Genomic DNA, 14,674 nt, shown 5'->3' on the forward strand with positions numbered 1-14,674 from the left:
AAACCGAGCATGTGACAACAAAGTTAATTACTTTCATCCAGACAACTCCCTCCAAGCAGTTACAGCCCATTCTATGTGTAATTCATACTTCTGATTGTGATAAACTAGAACAACCCTGTAGTGCACTTCACCATTGTTCCAAACAGTTGCCACACTTTAAAATATTGCACATTGCTTCACATAAGAACATTAGTCCTACAAAGCCAAAATAATAGGCAAACAACAGCAGGGATGTAGTCATTTTCCTCTACCGAAGGTAGCCACAGCAATTATGACGACTCTGTCTGTGCATATTAGTTATCCAATCAAGTAGTCCATCTTACTTCTCACAAATGTACACTATTATAACAAAGCCAGATAGTGACAGTTTAAGCTGAGCAAATGACAACAGGATCAGTTACTTTCATCCAACCAATTCAATTCCCACCCAGCAGTTATAGCCACAATGTCTGATGGGTATATAATATTATTTCACCCCTCAGTATGCCTCTCAAACCACAAGACTGAAAATAGGAAGAAAGGCCCTTGAAACATAGGGACATCCAGCTAAAAATCTAGGAAAAAGGGCCCTTGAAACATAAGGACATCCAGCTAAAAATCTAGGAAAAAGGACCCTTGAAACATAGGGACATCCAGCTAAAAATCTAGGAAAAAGGGCCCTTGAAACATAGGGACATCCAGCTAAACATCTAGGAACAAGGGCCCTTGAAACATAGGGAAATCCAGCAAAAAATCTAGGAACAAGGGCCCTTGAAACATAGGGACATCCAGCTAAAAATCTAGGAAAAAGGGCCCTTGAAACATAGGGACATCCAGCTAAACATCTAGGAACAAGGGCCCTTGAAACATAGGGACATCCAGCAAAAAATCTAGGAACAAGGGCCCTTGAAACATAGGGACATCCAGCTAAAAATCTAGGAACAAGGGCCCTTGAAACCTAGGTACATCCCACTAAATATCTGGACATCCAATTAGCATAAATTTTGATTACTGAATGCAATGTAACTGTAGGAATGTGGGATACTACTCATAAACACATGTTCAAAACTCACAGAGGGATACAAATGTTGGAGAAATAGAAGAGATGAGATAGTGTAAAATCTGTAGACATTAATGAACTGTATTCCAAAATTCTACCACAAAAGGTCATTTATTTTTTTTGTTTCAAAGAAGTTGTAAAATGTGTGTCCTCTTTCCTTAAGTAATTCTTGCCACTAGTATGTTGGTCATTTAATCATATTTATTGTGTACTAGACAGCCTCAAAAATCACATGTGATGGGAGCAGTTATAAAAATATATGATAAGGTAAATAAAAAATAGGGATATCGTGTGGAGGGGTAAATCAGACTTGAAAATAGGAATATTCCTCCAAAATAGGAACAGTTGAGAGGTCTGTAAAGACTCTACAATTCACACAAACAATTTGACATAGGTTAAAGTATTCCCATAAATCTGTCCATACAAATCACAGAGACAGAGAAATATTATCAAAAATATCTGGTTGATCACTGCCAGTGTTATTATAAAAAATACAGTAATAGCACTTATCCCACTGTGCAGTTCTCATCAACTATTCACACAAATCACGAAGCTAGAGGTATTGCCTAAAAGTATCTGGTTAATTAATGCCAAAACTCACACCATTCCCTGATCTGTGCAAAATGTCCCTGAGTTTATCTCATATTCTGACATACGCACACACACACACACACACACACACACACACACACACACACACACTCGCACACACACACACTCACACAAACACGTATACATCACTAACGCCTATGTGGTGTGAAATGAACACCTTTAGCAACCTATACACATCTTGTATTCCAGAGTAATTTCTGAAAAATAAATTTAAAAAGCATAAGATAAACAAATGTAAATAGTCTGTGAATAATGCAAGTTATTAAAACCATACCAATAGCAATAATATCAATAAGAAATATTCTTTACAGTGGTAATAGTCAGTGCATTCACAATCTTATTGATAAATACTGTAAGAAATTATAATGCACACAAACCTCAAATTCTATTTTTCCTAAACTTTTTGTATCTTGAAATTATACAACCTAGACATATATTGTCAAAAAAATTTTGTTATCCAGACATAAGCTTTCACATGATAACAAAAAATTCCTCTATAAGTGCATGTTTATTGATATATTTACAGAAATATGAAAATATGTGTTTAATTGTATAATTAGGAAAGTAAATAATACTGGATATCTCTCAAGATGTGCAACTTACAGTGAAAATCTTTTTATCAACAACATCAAAGGTTTCACCAATTATCATTCAACAGTTTAAGTCACTTGTTTTAGGGTGGTCACGGTGGTGCAGTGGTTAGCATTGCCGCCTCATAGCAAGAGGTTTTCCGGTTCAATCCTCGGCTGGGGTGCCTTCCGTGTGGAGTCTCTATGTCCATCGTGTGGGTTTTCTCTGGGTGCTCTGGTTTCCTTCCAAAGACATGCTGTAGGTGGATTGGACACACTAAATTGGCCCTAGGCATGAATGTGATCATGTGTGTCCCTTCTGTGGAAGGTTGGGTGTCAGGCTGGCAACTCAACACTGTAAAACTCCACTGCCAATCATGAGCGGACGGTGATCTGCTTTGGCGACCCCTGACCGGGAAAAAACGAAAGAAGAAGTTTAAGTCACTTGTTTTGTGTAGTATTAAATACAGATGGAAATATTGCTTATTTTCATGATTACTAACAAACAACTAGCAATATTTTCAATATAGTGTGATATAAACCAGCATTTCAGTGAATTGTCCTGTCTCCCACATTGGTGAGCTACACTATAAACCTCAATAAAATGTAGGTCTCTCACTTATGAAAATATGGACATAAATATGAAAATATAAATAATAAGCGGTATAAACAGTGATTAATTTCTCCACTGTAGGACATCGTAGACTAACAAATTTAGTGTAATTTTGTTAACTTGTTACCCTTTCTAATACTATTTATATGTAAGTCAGTTAGTTAAAGAAGCCAGAACCAAAAAAGTTCTGGACACCTTAAGATTATATGGGTGTGAACTGGAAGTATACAAAAATGTTCTAGGCTTGAATGAGATACACATAGATACAGATAGACAGATAGATATGTGTACACATACATACATGCAAATAACATATCAGTAGAGGTATGCAGATAAACATATGCAGCATATTTGGTTGTCCATTAACACGACCAAAAAGCAGTTCATCATATTGTTAAGGGAAATTGTTTTTGATTAAATGGTATTCCTGCCAGGTTTGTAATGTTTAAGTCCAAGATTGTACAATTTATGGGAAAGGAAGTTTGTCCCTTTCCTCACTGTTATATGATTTTGGGGTGAGCGCAGTCAGTACATCAACACATCGACAATCCCTGGTAGGGGAAATATTCCCTTTCTCTGGGGAGAGTTCAATATCAGAGCTAGTATGTGTATAATTAACAGGGGGTGTGGGGTGTATAGGGGATCCTCCCGCAAAAAAAAAAAAAAAAAAAAAAAGACATAACTTGCTTTTGGCTTAGTCTGCTCATAAGCAAAAGGTGTCAATATTGATCACTTTGACATTATGACATCACTCATCTGGGTGCTGGCACACTGTCCATTTGATCCTGTGCCTTTCACCCATATATAGCTATAGATATAGTGCTGGAATGTGTGGAGGCATAGATGCTTTCAATTGGCCGTGCTTTTACATAATGTCTCTAATGTTGTCTTATATTTTGGCTAGTTCCTTGTGTATTTATTTTCTGACAAATGAATGAAGATAGTATTATTGACTGAATAATTACAGATATCTGCATAAATTACTTAATTGCATTCAGAGAAAGCATGCTGCTGCAAATCCTTTTATTCTATCAACTTTTCTATTCATTCATTTGATTATAATCAATGTTCTGTGGTGTACAGTCACTGTTATACAAATGGCTATAAATTGATGGATATGTTTGTATGTGTTTGTGTATAGTATACATATCACACTCAAGCAACTCTGCAGTCTGCGGCTAACGCCCCACCCATACAGTCTAAGAAGGAATCACTACTGCAAAACTAAACAAGGATATTCATTTTGAGCCTGAAGAGCAGGGTCAGTCCACTCAAGCATTTTACTTGTATGTGTTATGCTAGTGAAGCTTTAACATTAGCAGAGTTACTTAGTAGTTTTCAACTTGCTAATAAAACTGACTGTTGTAGTCTTGTGCCCCCCCCCCCAGCTTGTGCAGTAATTTTAGCTGCCTACTAGACAGTATACACTTAATTCAGACCCTTCCTATTCTCTGTGATTAAATTGACCCTCAGTGCTGTCTGCCGTAGTTTGTATCACTTGAGCCCCACCTGTTTATTTGCATCTCTATTAATTCCCCTTCATTGCTAATGTATCTCCCTACTCTAATCTGTGCACAAACTGGCTACTAATAAGCAAGTCAATGTGAAGACACACTTCCAACCTTAATAAACATTGCTGTCTTTTCTCTCCTTCACTTTACAGGTAGAGTTTGAATTATTACTCACTCCCTCTGAGGCCTTCACTGATAGATTTCCACTACTTGCCTCTCTGGTTTGGCTGGCTTCTTTGCATTTCACCTGGTTTACACCCCTTGTGCTATCCCCCTCCCCCAATAATAAGTCTATGTTAGATTCCTGCTGTGCATGGCACCTTCTTTAAATTACTAGTCTCCCACCAGGACACAAGTGCTCTTCAGCAATTGAATTCTGCTTGCTGGTAAGCCATTAGTCCTCAGGAATTTGGTAAAGTGTTCAGATTTGTAAAGTAACACTTACTTTTGTTCTTGTGGGCTTAGCCCTACTCCATTCACTCTCGCTAATACTCAGGCTCTCTCTGCTCCCCTGCCCTGCCCCCAATTCCCACCTGCCCCCACTATCTCTACATTTATAGTAATGCCAACCGCACCCACACCTCAACCTCACATCACCTTCACCAATCACAGCTCCTCAAGTCAGATCACATTACACCACACCCACTTACTACACTACACAATACTCCCAACCACTCACATTCCCTCTAGGCATTATTACATCACCTCACACTACTTACCCATCTACATATACTACAACCCTATAATTCCTATCCACACCTCCACCTAGAACCAACTTAAACTTCATAACCATGACTATCACACAACTGAGTCTAGTCTGTCTTCTCATAATTCTTGATAACTCTACAAGTTATCACGCTAACAATATCTCTAAACTTAATAGCACAACACTATATTATGCACTCTCATATACGGATATCGCACATTATAATAATATCTGCCCACAATTGTTTAAGAGCTACATAACTGACCAGTTCAAAACTAAACAGATATGCTCTCATTCCTTCTACAAAAAAAAACACAATACTTTCTCACACTCATCACCAAACTCAAACATCTGTATCACCATTTCAACACCAGGCTCATCATAAGTGGGGACATCCACACCAACCCAGGCCCAAATCTATCCTGTCCAGCACAACCTTCTTCAACCCAATTATCAGAACATAATACCCCCACTAGCTTCGTTCCTGGGAAAATCAACAACAGCAGCAAAACCAACCATCTCTTAATGCAAAATATTAATATTAGAAGTATCCAAAAGAAAATACCTGAACTCCAGGCCACAATAGCTCACTAGTCCCCAGACATAGTTGCTTTAACAGAAACCTCACGAAATAAAAACATAACTAACTCAGAAGTTTTCCCTACCGGCTACAATATCATTAGACAAAACAGATCACTTTGTAAAGTAAAAAATCACAGACCAATCTTGTTGGTGTCACCACTAAAGGCAGTTTGTTTAGACAAATAACAAACGTAAAGTAAAACAAAGCAAACTGCCACCAAAGCCAAAATTGTTAAAAATCTAAGAACTGGTTCACTTTATTAGTACTGATACTTTTTAAAAAACTGATACAGTCCAGCTGCTAAGTGGATAAGCACTTTTGGTTTTCAACCTTTCTCAAATCCTAAGTAAGAAAGCAGCTTTCATCTATTTAAATAATCCTTACGTCAGTCCGTGAAAGCAAGCAGCCAATAGGAAGCTACCTTCCTGTCACACCCTCCTTTCAGCACGTATGCGTCACTTTCTCAAAGTCCTTCCTTTTATAATCGGCTTAATAGGAACAATTTCATTCAGTCCTGGCTTCAAATCCGCTCTTAAGTTCATGATCCACTTACTTTCCTCTATTTCAGTGCGATTAACTATGTCTCCTCCTCTTGGTGTTTCTACTATCGATTAGTGGAAGGAGCACGGAAATCCGCAGGATTGATAGTGGAAGCTGAAGTGCATGAAAATAGGATCCAAAGTAACAATAAAAAACAACTGTCAAGGAAGAATGAATGTCTTCCAGATGTAGTAGATGAGATTACAGAAGTTCCTGATATGATGGAACAGACAGATCAACTGGTGGGAACTTTAGAAGGTACCATGATAGAACCAGTGACCGAGAAAGAATATGTGATTAGTAATGGAGCCAAACTGAAGGAAGGAGCTGCACATCTATCGCTGCATCGCCAACTCCCTTTTTTATTACAAGCGAAGAATGTATGACCACCATGCTCTATGAGCAGAGCAAGAAAAAAGAGAAAAGTCTTACAGCAGATGTAGAGAGTTCATTAGTGTTGAATATATCTGGACATGATCTGAATGAAGGTGAAGAAAGTGACGCATACCTGCTGAAAGAAGGGCGTGACAGAAAGGTAGCTTCCTATTGGCTGCTTGCTTTCACAGACTGACGTAAGGATTATTTAAATAGATGAAAGCTGCTTTTTTACTTAGGATTTGAGAAAGGTTAAAAACTGAAAGCGCTTATCCACTTAGCAGCTGGACTGTATCAGTTTTAAAAAAGTATCAGTACTAATAAAGTGAACCAGTTCTTAGATTTTAACAATTCTGGCTTTGGTGGCAGTTTGCTTTGTTTTGCTTTACACTTTTGTAAAGGAGGTGGAACTCCCTTACTGCATACGTCCAACTTAACTTTACGTCAAATACCAGACTCCTACCCCTCCTCCAATAACTGGGACATACTCATCTCACAACTTCAACTTCGCCCTAAAAAGATCATCACCATGATTGTGATCTATATTCCACCTGGTAATAAACTTGCTAGCCTTGAAGATTTCTTATCGTGGTCTTCTTCTACATACTCACAAGAAACCCTTATTCTGGGGGATTTTAAAGTAGATTGTCTCACCTGTATATCAGAACCACCAAGTAATCTAATAAATCTCCATGGCTACCAGAAGCTAGTCCAAATTCCAACTAGATGTGATAAAAAATCTAAGAGGGAATCCATCCTTGACTGAGTTCTAACAACCTCACATTGTACCCCCCCCCCCCACACACACACACACAGGCAGTCTCCCAGATACCTTAAGTGACCTTAAGCGACCACATACCTTATACATAGTAGAACAAGCGTATGCAAAACCACTAACTACACATCTACTAGACACAAACAATTTCTCTCCTGAGGTCCTCAAACTCTACTCTATAATTGTGACTGGACCCCCCTAAAAACCCTCCCACTTAACCAGGCTGTAGCATATTTCAACAAAACATTTCAGCAACACCTAGACACTGTCGTTCCATTGCGCAAAATCAAGGTTAGAGCCTCTACAAACCCCTGGCTTAGTAAAGAAACCAAACAAATCCTCAAGTCCAGAGACACTGCCTGGCTTTACTATCAAAAAAGTCAAAGAAACACAAAGCCTAACTAGGTACCAAGAACTGCGAAACCATGCAAACAAAATGCATTAGGCTGGACAAAAAATCCTACTACACGACATTACAAGCTAAATGCCAACACAACCCCCAAAACTTTTGTAAAAATATAAACCAGTTACTAAAAACCCACCCAAAAGGCTATCCCCAAACCAACCACTCTGACATAAAGTTCCCATCAAAACACAATTCAACTCCCACTTTGTGAACTCAATTCTTTTCTCAATATCACAGGACAGTTCCAACCTCACTATCCCCCCCCAACACAAATAATACTAATAGTAGCTTTACCCTCAAAACAATTTCCACCACTTCAATCAAAAGCATGCTCTCCAAACTAAAAACCTTGTCAGCAGCAGCCGATCTACTCCTCAGCTATTTCTTGAAACTCACAGCAGATGCTATTGCTATCCCAATCTCCACTCTCATAAACAGTTCAATTGTTGAAAACTATGTGCCCAAACTCTAGAAAATATCCTATGTTATCTTATATCCTATGTTACAGTGAGATCATATTCTGATTTCAGGCACTCCTACTGTGTACAAAGAGAGCATCTGGGAAACAGAAAAAAAAAAATTAAGCTTGTTTCCTGCCTTTCCGGTTAAGTGGTATAGACTATTTGTAGGCTTCTGAGCCCCCAAGCCCTTCTGTGTTGGAGGGAAGCCTTCTAGCTTAGTTTTTTTTTCTTATAACTAGCCAGTTTTCTAGTTTCAGCACTTAAATCTGTTTCTTTGATCTCAGCACTTGTTCAGAAAAAAAAAAAAAATTTCATCTGCTTTTACTGTACTTGTGTTTCTACCTACTTTTTTTTACTTTTGCATCATCTTAAAAGTACTCAATTGTATTTATTACTGCTTGGTGTGACTCATTCTAAGCCTTTTGGTTTAAACACTTGGGCTTCGGACCAGTTGTTTTGCACTGAGAGGGTTTGTGGTCTGCACTGTAGTGGCAGAACAGGTAGCTTACATCCTTCTAGGTTGGGAACTGCTGATTGAGGGCTCAGTGTCTGTTATTTTAAAAGTGTATTAATTCTGGTTTAAGCACTTGGGCTTTCAGGCCAGTTATTTTACATTAAGAGGGTTCGTGGTCTGCACTCTTGTGGGAGGAGAGGCTGGACTCTGCCCTTCTGAGCTGGGAATTTCTGGTTGAAGGCTTATAGTGCATGCATATCTGAACTGCTTCTTACTGAAGTTGGTGCGCCTTGTTTGCTGTGGCATAGACTGGATTCGGGCCTGCTGGATCTAGCTTTGTTTGTGTAACTTGAGCACTAATCCAGGCATTCTGTAAAGTATTCAATTGTATTTATTACTGCTTGGTAGTAACTTGATTAAAGTGTAGCTATCATTCTAAGTCTTTTGGATTAAGCACTTGGGCTTCAGACCAGTTGTTTTACATTAGGAAGGTTTGTGGCATGCACTGTGGTGGCAGGACAGGTAGCTTTCATCCTTCTAAGTTGGGAACTGCTGATTGAGAGCCCAGTGTCTGTTATTCTTAAAGTGTATTAGTTCTGGTTTAAGCACTTGGGCTTCAGGCCAGTTATTTTACATTAAGAAGGTTTGTGGTCTGCACTCTTGTGGGAGAAGAGGCTGGACTCTGCCCTTCTGAGCTGGGAATTTCTGGTTAAAGGTTTATAGTGCCTGAATATTTGAACTGTATCTTACTGAAATTGGTACACCTTGTTTGCTGTAGCATAGACTAGATCCAGGCCTGCTGAATCTAGCTTTGTTTATATGCTTGTTGTTTGTTTGCTTGTTATTTCCCTGGAATGCTAGTTCCACCTAATACGCAGCTTCTCATCACTTCTGTGGATCACTAGTGATATCTGCATTGCTTACTGTACTTATTTCCTTGTTTGACTTGAAAGAAAGTTACTGTTTGTCGTTTTTGCATTTAAGTTACCTGTAACACATTGCACTTAAGTTACCTGGCACTTGCTCACTAAAGCAATTATATAAGTCAGCACTTAAAATTAAAAGCACTGCACCCTCACTCCCCACTGGCCCTGGTTTTCAATTATTAAGGAATTCACAATATTATTCTAGCATGTCCAAAGGTCAGTTGTCAATCTCCTCTCCGGTCCAGCTGGTGAATCTGGGAATCTTGAGGCAATGTTACAACTGCCTCATGTACACAGACAACCCTTTCCTCCTCCCAACAAATTCCAACATATGTGAGAGATGCAACCATATAGCAAAACTGGAGGCTAAGCTCTCTCAACTCAGTACTGGCATAACCAGTCAGGAGGAGAAGGAAACCACACTCACTACAATTCCAGTCTCACATAGACCTACCACAAGAGCAAACCAAACACATAATCACACAAAAACATACTCGGAGGCTCTAAATAAAGATCTGCCGAAGCAGCAAAGACCTCCAAAGCAGACACCCAAGCAGCCGCTACCCCAAAACAAAACACGTGCAACACATATCTCACAAAGCCAGTGTGCCAAACAGTCACAGCCCTTAAGACTAAACAACACACCTGATACACTTGTAATAGGTGACTCTATCGTCAGGCACACTGACGTCCCGCTCACCAGGCTGAACAAGGAGAGGGTCACAGTGAGCAGCCTGTTGGGCGCTAGGATCCGCCACATAACACAAGCACTCAGGTCACTCCAAGGCAAGTACAAATATGACTCAGTCATTGTCCATGCTGGTGTGAATGACCTGAGATGTACCTCCCTGGACTACATGAAAAGAGACATGAAGGAGATCTCTGAGCATGTAGCCCAGACCGGTATGACCCTGACCTTGAGTAGCATCTTACCCTCACCAAGAATGATGCCACAATATGAAAACAAGATGATCAATTTCAACAATTGGCTTAAGTACTGGTGTCATTCAAAGGGGATCCAATGCCTGTCAGCTTGGGATGATATGCTCGACAAGCCACGATGCTTCGCTAGGGATGGCTTGCACCTGTCACCCCTGGGCTTTCGGATATTGGCAAAGGCTCTTGCTACCCCCATAGTGCCTTTTTTAGGCAAGGCTCAAAAGACAAACCCACCTCCATAGGTATCACAAGGGATAAGAAACTAAGAATAATGCTACTCAACGCCAGAAGTCTAAACCTCAAGATGCATGCACTCAAAACTCTCCTTAGCATGGAGAACATCTATATCTGTGCAGTAACAGAAACCTGGTTCAGGGCTCCCGACAGCACCCCAGCACTACCAGGTTATACCTCATACCATGCTTTTCGGCCCCAAAACTTAGACCGAACCACAAAAGGAGGGGGAGTATCGATATTCATCATAGATACCCACACTTCCAGGTTGGTGGCAAAGCACGAAGCATCAGAGACTATCCATGTGCAACTAACAGTGGGTAAAACTGCCTTCCAGTTTATAGACTGCTACAGACCACCCTCCCAAACCCAGGAACCCCACTCTGCCTTCCTGAGAACACTGGAAAATATGAAGGTCTCGCCAAACACCATTATATTGGGCGACTTCAACTACCCAAACATAGACTGGGAGCATTACTCTAGCTCCAACACCCTAGCCCAAAGGTTCCTAGAATTTATAAACTCAAATGCTATGGAACTACTTGTTACCACTCCCACAAGAGGGGAAAACATACTGGACCTGATCATCACCAACATGGGGACTCTATGCTCCAGACCAGAAGTGTATCCCTCACTGGTAAGATCAGACCATAAACTAATCTCACTGGATATTCACATCCCAACCCCACCCCCTGCCCAGAAAACCACAGTGAAAAACTTCTCTAAAGCAAATTTCACACTCCTCAAAACTGAGGTGGAATCCTTCAAAGCCCCCGGGCCTGTGGAAAATATGGCCCAGACTGCAGAATCCTTTATAAACGCATTCTATGAACACCTTCAGGAATGCATGGATCATGCGATCCCAAATAAAACCAAGACCCAATCCTCCAAAGGCAGACGTCCTGTCGTGTGGACCCCAGCCATAAACAAACTATACAATAGAAGGAGGAAGCTACTAAATGATAGAGTAAAATCCCAAAAAGGGAAGGCATCACTGATCAGTATTAGCAAAAAACTACGGGCACACATAAAATTGTCTAAGGCCAGCTTCAAGAGAAAAACTGCACAGGACACTAAGGATAATCACAAGGCTTTCTTTAGTTATGTTAGGAACCTGGGTGGTAATTCCCAGATATGCTCAGAATTAGTCCAAAATGACAAAAAATACACCGAACCCACAGACATTGCCAACATCCTAGCTGACAGGTTCAGCGCAAACTTCTCCCCCCTCCCCACCAAAAGGGCAAATATCAATCCCAGCAGAGTGCTGCCCCCCTGACATCTCAGATGCTCAGGTAAGAGCCGCCCTCTCCAAAGCAAAAAACACAGCATCAATGGGACCAGATGGTGTCCCGGGCTGCATCCTACATGGACTCCAAGAAGAGCTAAACCCAAACATAAAACTACTGTTCAATCTCAGCCTTACTACAGGATATGTGCCCAAAGAGTGGCGTACAGCAACAGTGGTCCCTCTCCATAAAGGTGGTGCCTCAACGGATCCTGGAAACTATCACCCCATAAGCCTGACTAGCTTGGTCTGCAAAGCTATGGAAAGGATCATCATGGACCTCATAAATAAAGATATTGGGGACCTACAAACACTGGATCCTACCCAGTTCGGCTTTGTTAAGGGCAGATCCTGCCTCTTAAACCTGGTTGATTTCTTTGAAACAGTCACCAAGACCATTGACGAGGGGAAGGTGGTCCAGACAGCCTACCTGGACCTCGCAAAAGCCTTCGATACAATACCCCACTCGGGCATTATAGATAAGCTCACCAGCTTAAATATAAACCCCTATGTCACTAGATGGATTGCAAACTGGCTCAAGGACAGAACCCACATGGTTAGAATTGCTGGAGCCATGTCAGACTCCAAACCAGTTACAAGTGGTGTCCCACAAGGCTCAGTCCTGGGACCTCTCTTGTTCGGTATATATTTCTCGGAGGTACAGGCCATCACGGAAGGACTGTGGCTGACCAAGTTCGCAGATGACTGCAAACTGGGCGCCATAATCGACTCTCCAACCGACACAAGCATCCTCCAAAAGGGCCTGATAGAAACTGGCAACTGGTGCCAGAGCCATGGCCTCAAGCTAAACGCCAAAAAGTGTATAGTCATCCCCTTTGGCAAAAACAAAGTGCCCACAAATTACCACATAGGTGGTAATCCATTAAGTACAGAAGAAGTAATTAGGGACCTGGGGACCCAAGTTGATAGCAATCTCTCATTTGACAACCACGTGGCCAAAGTGGTTAGAAAAACATTTTATATAGCCCACCTAATCATGAAGGGATTCACATCTAGATCAGGGGAGGTCATCATGCTCCTTTACTCATCCCTCATCAGGCCCATAATTGAGTACAATGCCCCTTTTGGGATGTACCTTACCAGATACCTGCAGCAACTGGAAAGACCCCAAAAGTACCTCACCAAGAGGATCAAAGGGCTCAAACAGATGCCATATGCTGCCCGGTTTAAGAAACTCCAGCTCTACTCAGTGGCATACCGCCTGTTCAGAGGCGATCTGTGCCTGATGTATAAAGCCATGTCCAACCCGGAATTAATGGACATGCTGCACCTCAGAAAATCCAAATCCCATCGAGCTACGCGCTTGAGAGACTTGAACCTCAGCACTGAAATAAACAGGACATGCTGGAGGGACAGATTCATAACCCAGAGGCTCCCTTCACTCTGGAATAAAATCCCAGTCCAGGTTAGGCAGAGTGCCTCATTGACTCTCTTCAAGAGGAATCTTGATGAGTGGATGGGAGATCGTAGGTTTACCCCGGGTATCACTTCTGTGTCACTGTTATACAGAGGCACAGTATACTAACCTCGAAAAAGGGTATAGCAAAATAAATTTAAAATGGGTGGCGAAAGCCAAACACATTCTGGCTAGGCTTATAAATGCCCTAGGGCAGATAGCCTAGTATGAACCGATGAACCTATGAACCTATGAACCATACATAAAGGTGGGACCTCCATTGAACTTAATAACTATAGACCCATTGTTATACTTTCCCCCCTGGCCAAAATCCTAGAAAAATGCATCTATACCCAGGTGCTAAAATATCTCCTAGACAACAACATCCTGTCACCTTCTCAAGATGGTCTCAGACCTGCCCATAGTACCACTACAGCCCTCCTCTGCTTCACAGACACAATAAACCGTCTCAAAAATGAAAGCCTGCAGGTGTCAATTCTTTTTTTTTTGGATATTTCCAAAGCATTTGACACAGTCTCACACCAAATCCTGCTAAACAAACTAAACCAATATCACCTATCAAATTCCACTCTTACCTGGTTCCAAAGAAAGCTACTTAACTGAGAGGTACCAGGCTGTGAAATGGGAAAATTATCTCTCTCCTCAGCTGCCCATAACTATAGGAGTCCCACTGGGTTCCTTCTTAGGACCACTACTGTTCACAATTTTCACAAATGGCCTCCATACCTCCGCACAGCATGCATCTATCATTCTGTATGCAGATGATACTGCCTCAGTCTGTGCTGCACAAAATATTCCCACCCTTCTGCAAACAACTCAACTAGCATTCTCTGACATTGAAAACTACCTTACCAAAGCCCAACTTATCCTCAATCCAAAGAAAACTCAGCTTATGATTATAACCAGTTCTATCAAAAACACTGATAACAGTCAATTAACTATCTACTCCACAAATGCTACTCCAATCGCTCCAGTGCCACAGGCTAAGCTATTGGGAATAACCATAGACTCCCACCTAAAATTTGATAGTCGTCTCAACTTAACTATTAAAAAAGTACATGCCAAACTGGGATCACTCTACCGTATCAAACTGTTTCTTACCAACAACACAAGATCAGCCATTGCTCGCTCCCAGCTTCTATCCACCCTACTCTATGAATCTCCCATTCTGACTAATCTCAACAAAACTGAACTAAGCAAAATGG

This window comes from Protopterus annectens, chromosome 2.part1 (assembly GCF_019279795.1).
Source record: "Protopterus annectens isolate FY-2018-M chromosome 2.part1, PAN1.0, whole genome shotgun sequence".
NCBI classification, from domain to species: Eukaryota; Metazoa; Chordata; order Ceratodontiformes; family Protopteridae; genus Protopterus; species Protopterus annectens.